This window comes from Canis lupus, chromosome 14 (assembly GCF_011100685.1).
Source record: "Canis lupus familiaris isolate Mischka breed German Shepherd chromosome 14, alternate assembly UU_Cfam_GSD_1.0, whole genome shotgun sequence".
NCBI classification, from domain to species: Eukaryota; Metazoa; Chordata; class Mammalia; order Carnivora; family Canidae; genus Canis; species Canis lupus.
Window position 1 is genome coordinate 29,521,164 of NC_049235.1, and position 19,193 is coordinate 29,540,356.

At 34.7% G+C, this 19,193-nt stretch overlaps 1 protein-coding gene across 7 annotated transcripts in view; it reads right to left on the reverse strand.

Moving 5' to 3' along the window:
• The window catches only part of DGKB (diacylglycerol kinase beta), a 701,584-nt gene that overhangs the window by 562,650 nt on the left and 119,741 nt on the right, over positions 1 to 19,193 (reverse strand). The window lies entirely within an intron of this gene.

Genomic DNA, 19,193 nt, shown 5'->3' on the forward strand with positions numbered 1-19,193 from the left:
AGAGAAAGCCACTAGAATGATGCCTTTTTAAATGGGTAGGAAAGAAAACAGGCTTGTTCAGAGCAGAAGGTCTGTATTAGGACAGGGGCATGGACAGGTCTCCCCAGCAAGAAGGCAGAGTATACAGGTTCAAATGTGAGGGGCAAGTCAATGTCCAGTTGGTGTGTGTAAACTTCTCTTGTGATAGCTTTGGTCAGTGAAGGAGGAAGAGAGACTATCAGCTGAGAAAAGATGAGAAGTAATAGCAATTTGAGGAGAGTCCTGAAGTGTTAAAAAGCCATCCAGGACCAGGGAATGTGATTGGTTGCCAGGCCACATTAAAGGCCAGTCAGCTATAATGTAAATGCAGAGTTAACATTAAACATTGTTATGGGGGCACCTGGGTGGCTCAGTTGGTAAAACACCTGCCTTCAGCTCAGGTCATTATCCCAGGGTTCTGGGTTGGAGCCACACATCAGGCTCCATGCTCCTCCCTGCTCATCAGGGAGCCTGCTTCTCCCTCTCCCTCTGCCGCTCCCCCTGCTTATGCATTCTCTGTGTGTGTCTGTGTGTGTGTTTCTGTCAAATAAATAAATAAAATCTTTTACATATATTTATATATATATATATATATATATATATATATATATATATATATATATAATGCTGTTATGGTTCGTTCATCCAAGTGCTTTGCAGTGAGACGAGGGCAAGGAAGTTGAGGTAGGAAGCAAGGGGATGGTTTTAATGACTTTTCATGGGGGATTATACTCAGGTTTTAGATTATGATTTCAACTCAGGAAGCGTCCATTGTGTGACTCGCTGGTCATTCTCTCTCATTTGTGAGAGAAACTCCTCTGGTAGTTATTGTACTTTTCTGAACTTTATGTCACTCCTCAGATACCAGCCTCCTCTGTACCACCCATAAGGGGATGTGGAAAAAGAAAACTCTATAATTCACTTTGTTTTATATGTGTGTTTCCCAAGAGTTAATAGTACCTCAGTAATTCTTGTTTTTCTTTTTCTTACTGCCTCCTTCATTTTCCTCTCCATTCCGTAAAGCACCTAATTATACTTGGACACATTTAGTTCTGGTTAATAATTGTCTTTCCAGCCTTCTTCCTTGTGGAAAGGATAAAACAGAAAGCCCAAATAGTTTAGCTCTATGTGGAGCCATCATTATTAGTAGTGAAAAAGTTACTTCTCTAGAGAGACATCCTAAGCTCATGTCCCCACTTCACTGCTTCTGCTCCTCCCTTCCAGTCTGATGATGCTCTCACCATCTTCAGCATATACCCACTTAACTCATTTTGGAGAGGTTGAAAAATAACAGTGAGATTATTCTGGAGACTTTCTGCCCTTTGACAACACTTTCTAACTTATATGGTTTAAGTTACATGTTTTTTCCAGCTCCTTTGGCTTAAAGATGGCTGATTTATTCTCCATATTTTTTCTTTCTTTTTAAAAGTGATTTTGAATCATTTGTTAGGTTTGGTGAGGGAAAGCTCTACAAATTGTACTCTTTGCATTTTCCTAGAAAGACTAGATTAAAAAGTATATATTAACACAAGAAATTCCATCTTATACAGTATTATTCAAGCAGATCCCTCACAAATATCATGCAGATTCTCCAATATAATGAGCTCATTTTCAATGAAATACCCAGATTTTAGAATGACATATGCTACTTAGCTACCGACTACTTGTGGTGATATTACTGCTATGGGTAAATGGGGATAATAATAATAATAATATCTTCTTTGGATTTATTTTTTTTTTCTTCTTTGGATTTATGATGGAATTAGTACCTGATGCATTAATAAATATTCATCAACTGTGAGTGCCTATCATCCATCCTGTCAGATTTACACTGTACTCTGGGTATTTTTTCTTTCATTACCCTTTTTATTTTTTTAAAGATATATATACATTTTTAGAGAGAGAGAGCATAAGCAGGAGAGGCAGAGAGAGAGGAGAGAGAAAATCTCAAGCAGACTTACACTGAACACAGAGCCCAACATGGGGCTCAATCCCAGGACCCTGAGATTATGACCTGAGCTGAAACCAAGAGTCAAGCATTTAATTGACTGCACCAGCCAGGTGGCCCTCTTCCATAACCTTATTTCAGATTATTCTCAATTTTCTTCATTTTCTTTAGCATTTTCATTTGTTGCTTTAAATTTCCTCTATATAACCAATAACTAGGATGTAATACAAAATGTTTTAAATTAAAGTTAATTAAATTATCAATCTGAAATGTTTTGTTATGAGTAATTCAATTTCATAGAGAATAGAATTAAGTACAGCCATTATATGTCCTTCAATCAAATAATTAATGAAATGCAACTATGAGTTAACAATTTTGAATCTGTACATTATTTAAAAATTTTAAACCCACACTAGTTCAGAAGATGAAAGTTTTATTTATTTATTTTTTTAAAGTTCTTGTGTGGGTTGCAAAACACTTAACTGAGAAACCAGACATTCTGGCAACAACAGTGTTTTCTCTAGTGGCAATGCTAATAACATCCTGTTTTAAGACAATACAAAACTACTGAAATTTTCAATTCATTTCTGACCATAAAAATTTTCAGCTTTCTGTATATTTACCAACAAGCACAGTATTAGGCAATCTGAAAAAAACAAAGTCTATTTATTTTGCTGGCATACATATTTCAAAGACTACAATTTGCTCACATACATATTTTAAAGAACATAAAACTCTAAAATTTTGTCCCCAAGTTTTAAATTCAAAACAGAAGTCAGGGAAATGTGTTATATTTATCTTGTGGCTGTATGTATCTCATCTCTGCCATGCCTCTGGGGGACTGTGAAAGCTTTATTGTGAAAAAGTAATCTCTGGCTCTACATGAAATTAAAAGTAGTTGAAAGATTTGCTTCCAGACCTTGGCTCTTAGATGATCTATAACTTAGTCCTCTCATAAAATGGACTTGCATCTTCTCTCTCTAACACTCAGGAAACCAGAAGAAACAGTATTGAAAAACTCTTCCAGTCATGACATTCTGTGATCCAAATGATAAAAACATCTCCAGATATCATAGAAGGATAATTAGACCCATATTCCCTAAATACTCCCCTACTAATACCCACTACTCTAATTCTTACGTCCTTTAATTCTTACCTAACTTTCGAACAGAAACCTCAGATTGAGGAAATTGGAAATTTCTTTTTTAAAATTTTATTTATTTATTTGAGAGAGAGAGAGAGAGTGCCCATGTGCACAAGTTGGGGGAGGGGCAGAGGGGAAAAAATCTTCAAGCAGACTCCCTGTTGAACACAGAGCACCATGCAGGGCTGGATCCCATGAACCATGAGATCATGACGTGAGCCGAAACCAAGAGTTCCCAAGCACCAGAAATTGGAAATTTCTAATCCCACTACCAGATAAACTGAAAAGGAGTAATAATTCCAGTTCAGAAAGGCACAGGTTTCCTGGCGTGTCAAATTCCCGAGTGATATTGGAACCTCTAGTAACATTACTGCTAGTATTATTTTTGAGACATATATTTAAATTTATACTTACTACTCTGAAAAGTCATAAACTTTGATTAAGATCCCTTAAAGCTTAACTTGACAATTTTAAATGGAAAATTTTACCTACAATATAATAATCAGTCTTTATATTTTCAAAAATTATCAAGTGAAGAGTAGACTGGAGATGAAACACTATGAGCATGGATATTGTCACTTAGTTCTTCTAAATGTCCCTGTTGTGAGGTATTGAGAAAGGAAATTAATGGCGTTTTTTAATTAAATAATATTTCTCACAATCTACATTCTTACATCAGAATATTTGCTACAACAACTTCCAAGAGACTTTGCTATAATGTGCTGTAAAATAAAATGACCTCCTAATATGCTAGCAAAATGCACTGGCTATTCTGAGAGTTAAGATTTTCCAATGCACCTTTGCTGTATTTCAGCCATCCATCTATCAGGATAAAGGCTAATCACATGCTGTTTAAACATTTTTGAAGTTCTAAAAATGAAGGGAATAATTAAGGGTGATGATTTTGTAAAGGAATTTAGTTACAAAGCAAGTCTGAGATGATTTGGGGGATTTAAGGCTCATTGACATAGCCCAATATAAAAATCAGGAATGAGGAGATTCCAATGAGTGAGGCTATAGCAGCCTCCCCAGTGAATTACAGAATTCCACTGACCAATGCACTTCTCCTACAGAGGAAATTTTCCATCATGATGAAAAACAAAAAACAAAAAACAAAAACTTATAAGGAACATAAAAGCTCCAAAAGTAAGCTAACACTGTTCATTAGTTTCTTATAGCTGCTGTAAAAATCACCACAAACCTGATGGCTTAAAACAACAGAAAATTTTGGTCACCTGGGTCACACAGTCAGTTAAAAGCTCCCAACTCTTGGTTTTGGTTCAAGTCCTGATCTTATGGTCATGGGATCTAGCCCCATGCGGGGCTCTGTGCTTAGTGAGAAATCTGCTTGAGATTCTCTCTCCCTCTCCTTCTCCCTGCCCCTCCCATTTGTGATCTCTCTCTCTCTCTCTCTCAAAATGAATAAATCCTTAAAAAAAATTAAAAAGAAGACAAAACAAAACAAAACAAAACAAAACAAAAAAAAAAAACAGAAATTTATTTTTCCATAGCTCTGTCGGCCAGAGGCCTAAAACCAAGGTATCGCAGGGTTAGTCTCTTCTGGAAGCTTTAAGGAAGAATCATTTTCCTGCATCTCCTTTAAGCTTCTGGAGGCTACTGGAAATCCTTGGCAATCCCTGGCTTGTCGACTCATCACATTAATCTCTGCCACTGTCATCACATGGTCTTCTCCCCTGTTTCTCTGTGTGTTCTCCCCTTCTGTCTTTTATAAGGACACTGGCCACCAGATTTAGAATCACCCTAAAACCAGGATGAGCTCATCTTAAGATACTTACCTATTTTGAAAAATCCTTTCCACAAATAAAGTCACCTCCACAGGTTCTAGGGATTAAGACTCAGATATATTTTAGGGGCTGTGGCCACTATTCATCAACAATACACTGGCTTTAGGCCAGAAATTTTAAAGGTGGGTGTTCAGCCAAGACTTTTACTAGTCTATTACTCTGAAAAACCTAGGAATCTTAATGAAATTTTGTGAAGTTTATTTTTTGTTGAATGGTATACTAGCTCAGGTCCCGTGAGGAGCACATGCAAGAAACTGGAGAGACATCTGTGAGGGTCAAAGGGGAACAGGAGTAGGCAGAGAGAAGCATCAGTCAGTGAAGCACATCTAACATTTGGTAAAGGGGACAAGAAGAAAGACAACTGGGTAGCAAGGCCTCAGATTAGGTGCAGCTCTGAGAAAGTATCTACCAGGTCAATGAGGAGCTCCTGAGCAAACACTGCCCATCGGAAGAGCACTATATTAGAACTTGGATTTAGCACCTGCACTGTGCTTCTTCATTGCCTACCAGCAGTCCAGGAAGAGCATGGCCTCAAGCATTAATACTGTATTAAGTCCAAAGTGTAATGCCTAAGTGATGAGGAGCTGGTCAAGGCTCAGACGAAAAGCTTTCTGTCACCATTCATCGAAGTTCCAAGAAGAATTCAAGAAGAAAAATTTTGTAAACACAGCTGTTTGGCTTATGTCTAGGGCATGTGCTGCTCTAAGGCATCTTATAGTTGTTGAATATGAGATAATGCTCAAGTGATCTTTATGTTTCCCAATACCACTATTATTACTACAGCCAAGGGAATGAACATCCTTGAGGACATATCATATTATGGTGATACAGTATCTGGAGTGGAATGCTGGTGCAGATGACTTTGCTCTAATGAAGGACAAACTGAATGGTCACAATAGCAAGGAGGTACTCAAATTGATGAAGTGGGCTGCAAAAGAGACCTCATGGCTAATAACAAGAGAAGTATGAAAAAATACACCATCCTATACTTTCTTACTAAACTTGCAAAATTTTTATGAAGAGAGCTAACCAAACAGACATCTTAGATCTAGTACAAAAACCAAATTTGCTACTGTGGACAGTGAATAGTTCAGCAAAGGATTTTTTCATTTAATTATTGTGGTGAATTGGAAGAAGAAAAAGCATAAATGCCTGATGCAAATCATCCAAAACATTTTGGATTATACAGGTCAAAATCACTTGGCAAGCGTATGTGATCATGACATGAATAAGAGCATCACATATTATCATTTTATCACCAATCCTACTGGCACAATCAATGTGAATGGAAATAGATGTGGAATTTGAGTTTTATGGAACCTATTACTGTTGTCTATGACATCAGTTGATAGTTCACAGCCATCTGTTTCCAGAGTCAACGAGCCAGCAGCAGAAACCGTCCACTGCTTCCATGTACTTGGACATGACCTTGTGCTGAACATGGCCAAACCTCAGGCATTTATTCTTGCCTCTTTTGCCCCTTTATCTGTTTCCCTTCTCCTCATTCTTCTCTTCAGTCAGCAGCAGTGTTGACTAAATCTCCCATCTCTCTTTTCGCCACTAACCCTCAACCGGGAAGTCTGCAAGTATTTAATTTTTAAAACTGCCCTGTTTCTTTGCTGTTTTTGTTTTGTTTAATGTTGTTTCTATTCACCGCATCTTCAACGTATTATTCATTCTTCAAGTTTTTGCTTAGAAGGAAAAGTTTATTTGTCTCTAATACTGAATATAGCAATATCATTGTATACTGTACACATATGCACCTAGAAGCTCATAAAGTGCTAAATAATTAAGTGATTAATGACTAAGTCATTGGTGCTTTAGTGTTTTATATTACACAAAAGTCTCTGTTTAGTTTTATGTAAGTCTTTCAGTATTTATTATTACTTGGAAAAATTTGCTTGGGTATTTTCATAAGCAGGAAATGCATTCCTATTTTCCCTATTAAAAATAATGCCATAGAGGACTCTATGATTAAAAACAATCCATAGTCAACATATTTTCAATAATAGATTAGATTCAGATTATAAGGGACAGTTGCATTAAACTTACTAGGTAGGGAAAGAATGTATATAGTTAGTGAATTTAGGCAAACTAACTGAAGAATAACAAAGATAATGTAGAAGAGACAAGAGAAAAGCCTAAAATAGCACTGGAATTGAACTGAGCACATCAGAGGATTCAAATAAATCTGAAGAGTACAGTCCTCAACAACAGCTGCTGTAAATAAGGCTCATACCCTTAGGTTTATTCTGAAAAAAAGGTGAAATAACCAATAATAAAGAGCAAAGAAACACATAATCAAAATGCCTACTAAAAGTCCTGGAAAAGAGTATGGGGGAGCTTTTTGCAGTAGACAAAAGATGAGATCATCCGGAGATGTAAGTGGACCATAAATAGAAATGATTATACTGGCCAACATCTATCAAGAACTCTTTTATTTTGTGACTTGTCAACATCATGATTAAAGTGTGTTAATATTAGTTACATTTTCATGAACTTGTACTGCCTCACAAGTTTTTTGTAGCATCCAGGGCGAAGGCCAAGGGGGGAGAGGCCTAGACAATACATTCATTCTCCTGAGGATGTAACTTTGGTACATTAGCTTAAGCTATTAGATTGTGAGACAGCCAGTTGCCTCAAGGGTTTTGTGGCTCTTACATGCAGGAGTGTTATTTGCTCTCACCTACAGAAGAGGGGAGAGTACACAGAAGAGTTAAAAGTGTGTCTGAGGGGTGCCTGGGTGGCTGAGTCGGTTAAGTGTCTGCCTTAGGCTCAGGTTGTGATCCCAGGATCCTGGGATGGAGTCCACATCAGGCTCCCTGCTCAGTGGGTTGTCTGCTTCTCCTGCTCCCTCTGTAGCTCCCCTGCCTGTTCTATCTCAAATAAATAAATAAAATATTTCTAAAATAATAATAAAAATAAACAAATAAAAGTGTGTCTCAATCCCTGGACAGAAAAGATTTACAAGCTTTGGAGAAATCATTTTTGTTATTGTTGTGATAGAAAGAGACCAAGAAAGACTAGGAAAGTATCTCCTCCAAAGTTAAATTTGGTCTGGGGAAAAGAAACTTTAAATAAAGAGAATCCCAAGTAATTAAAATAAATTCCAGTTATCACCTAGCAAGAGCTTTGCCTAAGGCACATCATCCAAGCATATGCAAAATTATAAAGGAGATTCAAGGTGATTCGATATTTGTTCCACTTAAAATCTGAAAGTAAAGAAAAGCCAAGAAGAGGCAGCATGTAACAAAAATCGTAGATTTCAAACTCTATTCATGCCTTAGTACACTGGTTTTGCTTGAATGTTGTTCTGAATTAGATTATCTTATTAACGACTTTTTAAACAACTGGTCCTTTGCAAATGTTATTTAAATCTTAATCAGATTATAATTGGATATCAATCATCTCCTTTTCAACCTAAGTATCTGTATAGTCATACACAACAGTCTTCTTCAAATTATTAGATTTTTCTAAGAAAGTCTGAATTAATTAAGACAGATGGCCAACTAAGTAAAATTGGCAGAAATTTATTTAAATTTGTGAGATTAAAAAAAAAGATAATTTGTTGTTGCTTTAGAATTCTCCAATTTCTCTCCTTTCCTAAGCCTTCTTCTCATCACAGATTGCTTTATATGTCTGGCTCTCATTGTCCAGATTGACATTTAAGTGGCATGTGTTCCTCTACTGTTAAGATGGAATTGAAAAGATAATTGTATTTTTTAATGTTCATGAGAATTAGAACCCTAAAGACAGAAGTTGCCTAAATATAAAAGATAGAACTATCCTTAATTTCTCTACCTGGAAATGACTACTATTGCCACTGTAGTGATATCTTCGCAGAATTTTTGAAATATGTGTGTATAAATGCAAATTTATAAAACTAGAATCAGAAGTCATGAAAAATGAGAGAGATGACATGACATTTTTAAGGTGCTTTTGCACTTAACTTTTTTTAAGTTTCTATATTAATAAACATACATCTATCTTAGCATTAGTATTGATTGAATAATGTTTCCTTGCATAGTTGTACTATAATTTTATTTGCTAGTCTATTTGATTATTTAAATTACTGTTAAATTTTTATTAATATTAAAAGTAAAATAAATATGATATATATACATCCTTGGAACATGTTCGATTCTATTCTTAGATAAATTTCTAAAGGCAGCGTGGATGGTTCAAAGGCTTTCATACATTTTAAGACAATTTTTACATTACACCACTTACACTTTACACTTTAAATCAACTTAATTTGTCTTACATTGTATAAGAGGAAAGTATTTGCTGTGCATAGAATCTGAACATAATTCAAATATGATGCAAATACATTTACAGTCTAGCTTCAATTATCATTTGCTAAAGTAAAAATTGCCACATTAATTCATATTTCATATAGCTGTGAATAAATTAATTAGACATAGGTATCACTAGTGGATTCTCTGTTTCTCCTGCTTTGTAATAGAGTGATTAATAAGCATCATGCTTTTAACTATTATCAAGATAAAGAGATTGAAGAAGAAACATGCTCTGAAGAAGAAACAGGAGAAGATTCAGTTAGGCAAACTGTATTACTAGAACAAATAAATACATTCCTTGCACCTAATTTTTTTAATCCGTAAATAAAGATGACAGATTGGGCAATTTCTAAGCCTTTTCCAGTTGCGAAGCACTATATATGCTATACTGCAAGCTTCATTAGGCTAATGACTGTGACTTATTTTCCTAGTTTTTTCCATAGCACCTAGCACATAAAGTACTTTGCATAAAATAGTCATTTTTATGTGCTACACAAATCATATTAAAATCTATTTTTAAATGAGTATGCTAGGCTGCTTATTAATCAAATTGAATTTCATAGGATTATACAAAAATAAAGTAAAAATTGGTTTTCCAGTATTAATTACTCTATAACCCTTTGCAAATGAAACCATTCTTCCATTTCCTGGAACTTTTTAGAAAGTAAAGAGAAAAAAGTTAATTGAGGTCTCATACAAAGTTTACTAATACGAAATATTCAGTCAACTAAGGAAGACTTTGTTTTATATTTCTTATCTTCAGCTACACTAGAGTTGAAGGAGTTGACTTTTAACTTTTGCTCTTCTATAGTTCTGAATTTTAATTGTACATATTCATTTTTAGGACTTTTAAATACAATATGAATTATTTAGTGGAGAAAAAATGAAAACATGTTCTTATTTTTAATGCCAATTGCTTAAATTAACAAAGGGAAATTGAGAAAGATTTCCCATCTTTAATTAACAGACATAGCTGTCCTGTTTTAACATTATTCCATTTTTAATTATAAAAGTACCATGATCATAATCATCACTTAAAAGTAATATGGTTGAAGTAACTTAATTAAAGTATTCCATCAGTACCAAAGAATATAAAATGAAAAATAAAGGCTCCCATAAACTCCAAAATTATTTTAGCCATTTCTGTTCTGTTTAGTGATTCCTGTTGTTTGTTATTTATTTATTACCTAATATAAAGGAAGGTAAATATGCTGTACATATACTTCCTCCCAAAATACACAGAGACAGTCAATATTTTACCGGTTATATTACCATGTATAGTTCTTGTGACTGGCATTTTATAACTGTAAATATTTTACAAAAAATCCTATGCCTTAATCCTTTAATTTCAGAGTATCTATTGCCTGTTCTCATCTTTATGGAGCCTGAAAAATTATTTGACCTACTTCTCTTTACTTCATTACCTCTTCCTTCCAACTTTTCTTAACTACATCTTTACTTCTACATTTTTACCCTGTGATGTAGATGCTTCTCTTTCTACAGTTTGTATTGTAGCTGGGCAAATGTAGATGTAAAAACAGGGCATGGAACCAAAAAAAAGAAAAGATCTGTACTAAGTTGGGACACTTAAGTGGTGATATGTCTTCTCCGTATCCTTTCTCTTTCTTGTTTTTGCCAACTGTAAAATGACAAGGACCAATACACAGCCTGGAGTATGCAGGAAAAGGCAGGGCAGCGAAGTAAAAGCAAATAACCCTATAATATAGAGCCATCCACAAATCTGGAACGTTCCCCAGCTATTTTGTGCAGGAAAGATACAAACTTTGTTCTTTTCATGTTGGAAATTCTGGTCTATCTATTTTAGCATCTTAGCCCACGTTAACAAATACACTTTAGTAATTTGTCTATCTGTTGATTTCTAAAATTTCAAAACCATGTGGCAGCAGTTACAACAGGCATTTATTTAATAGTATAATTTACTTCTTAACCAAATAGTGTGATGGGTCCCTAAGGGACAGAGCTTGAAACCTAGATTAGTCCTGTGTCATTTGAGAAGAATGTTAGATTCTATTTTCTTATATTCAACCCACTGTTCAAACCATGCCATACTTTGGTTTGCATAGTATTTTGAGCATATTCTTTTTTTTTTAAGGTTTTATTTATTTATTCATGAAAGACACACAGAGAGGCAGAGACATAGGCAGAGGGGGAAGCAGGCTTCCTGAGGAGAACCCTATGTGGGACTCGATCCCAGGACTCCAGGGTCATGCCTTGAGCCAAAGGTGGACCCTCAACCACTGAGCCACCCAGGTGCCCCTTGAGCATATTCTTTTTTTCTTTTTTTAAGGTTTTATTTATTTATTCTTGAGAGACAGAGAGAGAGAGAGAGGCAGAAACACAGACAGAGGGAGAAGCAGGCTCCATGCAAGGAGCCTGACGTGGGAATCCACCCTGGGGTCTCCAGGATCATGCCCTGGGCCGAAGGCAGTGCTAAACCGCTGAGCCACCCAGGCTATCCTTGAGCATATTCTTACAGAGATTTTTTTTCACAATACCTAAATGCCTTTTTTTTTTTTTTTTTTACTTTTTCTGAGACACTTACTAAATGAATACTAAACCTAATATCTCTGTTATTCTGCTCTATGTTCAAAATGGATCCTTTGTTTATGGTCAGATCATTACCTTCAGCTATATATATTGTATTAACTTTTCTTTAATGCTAGCATTATAATTTTAATTTTGAAGAAATCTTGCTAATCTCTTTTATTTCATCACAAACATGAATATGACAGCATTCTCTGTACATATTTTGTTAGATTTATTGTCAGAGTATACTTTTGTTGTATTTTGAATAATATCCTTTTTTTTTTTCTTTGTAATTACATTTTCTAGTTCTTACTTTTGGAATACAGAAGACAGAATTTTGTTTTTCTGTATTGGTCTTATATCAGCAACTGGTTACTTCAACTATTAATTATCAAAATGTATCCATAAAATCTTTGAATTTTAAAAAATAGATAATCATACTATCCATATTAATATGTTCCTTCTATTCCTATCCTTATATTTTTTTTCTTTTCGTATTGTACTGACAGGAATTTCTATTAAAATGTTCAATATAAATAGTGACATTTGAGCATCTATACTGATTTCCTAATTTTAAAGGGAATACTTGAACTGTTTTGCCACTGAAAATGATATTTATTATACTTTCCTGTTAAATACTTTCAATCAAGTTAAGGATTTTTTCCTGTTCTCCTCATTTACAAATAATTTTTAATCATGAATATATGCTGACATTTATTGAATGCCTCTTTTTAAACATGAACCTTTTATTGTAAATTGCATTAATTGCAGGGCACCTGAGTAGCTCAGTCAGTTAAGCTTCTGCCTTCAGCTCGGGTCACGATCCCAGGATCCTGCAATCAAGCCCTGCATCTGCCTGCCAGCTCAATGTGGAGTCTGCTTCTACTTCTCTGCCCCCTGCATCTGCCTCCTTGTGCATTCTCTCTCTCTCTCTCTCTTTCTCTTTCTAATAAATAAATAAAATCTTTTAAAAAGATTATATTAGTTGCATTTTAAGTTTTAAAACTCTTTCACTCCTGGAGTAAATGCAATGAGGTTAAGATACATTGTATTTTTTCAATTGTTAATACTTACTGATTAGTCCCTCTTAGCCCATGTTCTTTTTTGTATCACATGCTTTCTATGTAGTATTCTGTATCTATTACTTGAATGGTTACACTAGAGATAAGACTTTGATAACATAACTTAGTAAAGCCTAATCTTAATAAAATTTTAACCATCAAAGAGCCACTGAACATTTTAACAAGATTCATTCACCTCCTTCCCAAATTATATGCTGTTTAATTAGGATTTTATAGCTATCTTTTTTTTTTTTTTTGTCATCACAATAACTCATTACTATTATTTACATAGTTAAGATTGGTTCAGTTTTCTGTCATTAGCCTTTTCCTCAGGACAACCTGGCTTCTCTGTTTCTTTACCCTTCCTATGTTAGCTTCTATTTTTTTTCTATTATGCCTTTTGGGAATTTTCCATACTTCTGGTGAATTCAACAACTATATATTTTAATGTATATTTACTTTTGAAAGACTTTTCAATATAGCTAGTCTGCCACACTAAAGAGAAAGAAAGTCTCTCAAAAAAAAAAAAAAAAAAAAAAAGCCTATTAAAAAAAAAGAGTTGCCTGGCTGGCTCAGTCCATAGAATATGCAATTCTTGATCTTGAAGTCCTGAGTTCAAACTCTACATTGGGTGTAGAGCCTTACATAATATAAATATTTTAAAAAAGGAAGTCTTTCATTCTTCTACCAGAGCATGGCTATCAAAAACTAAGGTTCTGGTTGCATCACACTAACATGTCTATCCCTATGGCTCGTACAATGAATCTAGCAATGTACATTCCATGGGGGAAAAAAAGCAAGAAAGAGTCAGCTAAGTACTATGAGTGACTTTTATCTATATTTTCCATTTTCTCTTGGCAGTTTACAATTACCATGTGACTTTCAAAGTCTCAGAAAAAAATTATGAAGTAAAAAGTAATATGATATAAAAATATGACACTTCAAAGGGCTAGAAATAGCTACATGGCTCTTTAAAATCATTTTTGAGGTATTTTATTACCAGTGTTTTAAGAAAAGTATAGAAAATGGCTGGGAAATTCACTCACTCTAATAAATGTCTTCACTCTTTCCTTTTCTAACCTTGCCTTTCATTCAATTTATTTTTAAGTAAAACATTTTGGCTCTAAATATTGACTCCTTCCATCTAGCTCATTGAAAGCATATCTATAAAGAGAGAGAGAAAGCACACATGCAAAAATTTTATTGCAATTCATAATTAAGTTACATTAAATTCATTCACTGCTGTACTTTTGTCAGCAGATCAGAAAGAGGACAGAGGTCACCTTAGAACTGAACTAGAAATCTAAGGCCACCTGCATCAAAAACATATGGGAAAAAGCACATAATAGGAAGACTGGGACACAAAAAACTTAAGCCTGCTCTTCCTAGCTGAAATTCTGAAATAGAAAATCAAATATTAAATCATAACCTCAAAATATATAGCTATTGTACACTCCACAGTCATGAATAAGACTATTTCTGAAACAGCAAATTGTTAAACACTTATTTTACATTCCAAAATTTAGGATTACTCAAATTTATCTAAATATTATTGGAAAGTCCAATACTCAGATATGCAAGGAAGAAGAATTTTCCTTTTTTTGCAACAGCTGAAAGATCTAAGGGTAAAAGAAAGCTACATTACAGTTCTTTATCCCACAAGCTCAAAAATTATTTACAAAACAGTTTTTGAACTCTGCAGCAAAAAATCATTTGTGGGAGTCATCTTCCTTTCTTTTTTTTCTCTTCTTTGTGATATTTGTAAGCAATTGTACAAAGATCTCCTGTGTTATAAACTTCAGAGGAAGCAAAGGTCAGGAAATTTCTAGGAAAATGCACGCACCCATTTGTATGCACACACACATACTTAAAATATTATAAACCTGGCAAAAGTTGATGGCTAAGACTGGAGCTAGAGACAAAGAATGAAGACATGCCCTGGGCCTTTAGAAGCACGGCACTAAGTAATAAACCCTTCCAGACACTGTTGGGAAAGAGAAAGTACCCCGATCCCCTGCAAAGGCTTGCTGCTATTAGAAGAGGAGCAGATAAAGTTCTAATGACCAGATAATTTTCTTGACACAAAACAGAGGTCTGTGACCTCTGGAGGAAGGACAGGAGCACTGAGAACAACCTCAGCCCTGAGGACCAGTTCTGTAGAAACTGTCTCAGTTTGAGGATGCAGCAGATGGTATAAAACCCTCCACTGCCATCTCCATCTCACCAAAAGCCATGTATTTTAACCACATTTTTTATATTTCATAATCTGATATTTTGGTATCTTGGGGCCTTGCTCAACCAGAACGGCCTGTCCTTTCTTTCAAGGGTTAGCTAATTCCTAGAGATAGCAAAAATCTTGCCTGTGAGCATACCTTTCATACACAAACTAATCAATCCAAACCTTGTACCCCAGTCACCTTTATCAGGTTCTTACACACTGGGCCACGATCTACGCATCCTAATTATTTGAGACCCAGGTACCAAAAAGTAGGGACAGTCCCCATGACTTCTGAAATTTCTCAAATTAAGCTTAAATTCCGCTTACCCTGCCTCATCCATTCTTTCAAACAGACCTCATAATAAAAGTCCTTGTCCATGTTTTCTTGTCACTTACCCTGCCTCCTGACTGGTTGTGGGGCTTCCCCTCTGGCAGGGTGAGCCACTTAGAATCTGTGAGTACAACAAAGTACCTTCTCGAGGGCAATCATTCCCTGATCTGTGGACCTTGCCATATGTAAATAATAATAGAACCTATTTTTAAAAACACTTTATATCAAGTAATATACAATACCCTACTTTTGAAGGCTACAACACAGAGAATCTTCTCTATGGTGCAGGATTGAGGATCTGCTGAGAAAAAATCCTTCAGTATTCCAGATCTGATTGACCTTTAACACAATAAAGCTTCTTACCACTGGAATATTTTTTTTTAATTAAGCACTTAAATTTGGGATAATTATGGGTTTCATATGTAATTCGAAGACAGAGACCTCTCATTGTCTTTGGTTTTCCTCAATGATAATATCTCGCAAAAACATAGTACAGTATCTAACGGGAGCAGTGACACTGACACAGTCAAGATACAGAACAGTTCTGTCACCACAAGGATTCCTTATGCCCTTATATAGCCATATCCAATTTCTTCCAGCTCCCATCTCCTCCTTAGCCTCTGACAAGCACACATCTGTTCTTCATGCCCATAGTTTTGTCATTTCAAAAAATACTGTATACATGGAATCACACAGTATATAACATTTTTGGATGGACTTTTTTCTATCAGCAATATTTCTAGGAGATTCACCCAGGTTGTTACATGATTCAATAATTCATTTATTTTTATTGCTGAATACTATTCTTATGGTATGGAGCTACCACAATTTGTTTAACCATTCAACAGTTGAAAGACAATCGGTTGGTTTCCAGTGTTTGGCTATAATAAATAACACTGTTATGATTTTTTATGTACAGATTTTTACAGGAACATAGCTTCATTTCTCTCAGATAAATGCCCAGGATTACATCTGCTGTGTCATATGGCAGTCATAGGTATAGTTTATTACAAAACCACCAGACTATTTGCTAGAGTAGTTGTACAGTTTGAATTCCCACCAGCAACAGATGAACACTTTCTCTACATCTTCCCCAGCATGTGGTGATGTCACTAATTTTTGTTTAGCTATTCTAAAAGGTGAGCAGTGATATCTTGTTTTGAGTTTGATTTGCATTTCCCTAATGGGCAATGATGTTAATAGTGCTTCTTTTCCAACTGTACTTCCTCTTTAGGGAATGCTTATTTATGTCTTTTGCTTATGTTATAATTGGGATATTTGTTTTGTTTTTCACTGTTTAATTTTGAGAGGTCATTATTTATTTTAGATTCTAGTCCTTCATTGAATGTGTTTTGAAAATATTTTCTCCCAGTGTATAGCTTATCCTTTCTTCCTCTTAACGGGGTCTATGGCACATCATAAGTTATTTTGATAGTGCCTATTTTATCTAGTTTTCCTTTTATGAATTGGGCTTTTAGTATTAAGCCTAAGAAATTGTTGCTTAGTACCATATCCCAAAGATTATTTTATATTTTCTATTTGCTGATAAGGATTTTACATCATATTTATGGGAGATATTGTCAGTAGTTTTCTGCTTTTTGTTTATTGGAAGAGAATATGTATAATTGGTTTTACTTCTTTAAATTTAAGTATGATAGAATTCTGCAGCAAAACTGTCTGGGCCTAGAGATTTCTTTGGGGGAGCTATAAAGTATAAATTTAATTTATTTAATATTATAGAGCTATTCAAATTATCCATTTCACATTGATTATATTATGACATTTTCTGGTTTTTGAGGAAATGGTCTAAGTTATTAAACTTAGGTGTGTAGAATTGTTCATGGCATTCTCTTATTATCCCTTTGATGTATACAGGATTTACAGTGGTATCCCCTGTTTCCTTCCTGATATTGCCAATTTGTATCCCCTCATTTCTTTGTCACTCTTCCTAGAAGTTTCTGAATTTTATTAATCTTTTCAAAGAACCAGTTCCTTATTTCATGTATTTTTTCTACTGTTTTTGTTTCAATTTCATTGATTTCTACTATCTCTAGTATTTCATTCCCACCATTTGCTTTGGATATACTTTGCTCTTGTTTTCCTAGTCTTGTGAGGTTGAAGATGAGAGTATTGACTTGGATTTTTTCTTTTTTCTAATATATGCCTTTAATGTTGTAAATTTCCCTCTCAGTCTTTATTAGCTATGTTCCATAAATATTGATATATTTGCATTTTCATTAAGTTCAAACTAATTTTTTTCTTTCCCATGAGAGTTTTTCTCATACCCAATGTTTATTTAAAAGTGTTTTGTTAAGTTTCCAAATATTTTGAAGTTTCCTTTTATCTTCCTGTTATGGATCTCTAGTTTGATTCCACCATAGTCAAAAAATATATACTCTATTTGATTTCAATTATTTGTTAAAGATTGGCTAAGTTTTGTTTTATGGCCTAGGATATTATCCACCTTGGTGTATATTTTACAGGCACCTGAAAAGTGACATATAGCTATTTTACTGTCATTGCATAGAAAATTAAATAAATAATGATTGGATCCAGGGCACCTGGGTGGCTCACTGGTAGAGCGTCTGCTTTTGGCTCAGGTCATGATCCCAGAGTCCCAAGAACGAGTCCTGCATCAGGCTCCCCATGGGAGCTTCAGTCTGCTTTTTGGCTTTATTCTGTTTTTTATTTGTTCTATTTTTTATTCTCTTTTTTTGTGTGTGTTTTTGAGAGTTTCTTGAATATTTTTATAATTTGATTTTGATTTATTGTTAGTGTTTTTGTGTGTATCTCCCTAAGAGAATAATGGTTGCTCTATGTAATAAGCTACATACATATAAGTTATTATACTTCACTATTTTACAAGGCAAGTGAAATATAGAAAACCTACCTCCTTTTACATTCATTTACCCTCCTTTACCCATAATATAATTGTTTTAAATATTCTTCTATACACATTTAATTACTTGCCAAGAAAAAGGAAAATATTTATGGATAAAAAGACTTGTACTTAAATATAAGAAGCAGGATCATTCACAATTGCTGTAAGCTGATAACATTCAGCTCAACAGGTAAACTGATAAATTTTGGTACATGGTACAATAAACTGTGGGAATAATAAGAACAAACCACTGATACACGCAATAAGGACGCATTGCAAAGTATTATGCTAAGTGAAAGGAGTCAGGAAAAAGAAAAACATGAAACAACAAGAAAATAAAAACCAAAAAAATATATACTATATGACTCGATTTTTATGACGTTCTTGCCAAGATAAAACTGTAATGACAAAAATTAAATCCATAGTTGCCAGGGGCTAGGTGTGGTAGGAGTGAATTGACTGAAAATGGGCTAGAGGCAACTCTCTAAGATAATATGAGTTGCAAATTAAAATTTTTTAAAAAGATTTTATTTATTTATTCATGAAAGATACACAGAGAGAGAGAGAGAGAGAGAGAGAGAGAGAGACAGGCAGAGGGCGAAGCAGGCTCCATCCATGCAGGGAGCCCAATGTGGAACTCGATCCTGGGACTCCAGGATCACACCCTGGGCCAAAGGCAGGTGCTTAAACCACTGAGCCACCCAGGGAATCCCTGATTGTTTCCTACTGATTAGATTCAGGTTAAATATTCTTAGCAAGAGTATTACCTAAGTGATATTTTAAAGCAATACATTACTACATGTCTCATGTACTTTGCAGAATGTTTTCATACATTATCTCATTTAATTGTCATATGAACTGATGAGTGCAGCCAGCTGTGCTAAACTTAATGAGATTGAAGCTTCCCAAGAACCCAGTTTCCCTAAGACCATGTAGAAAAGA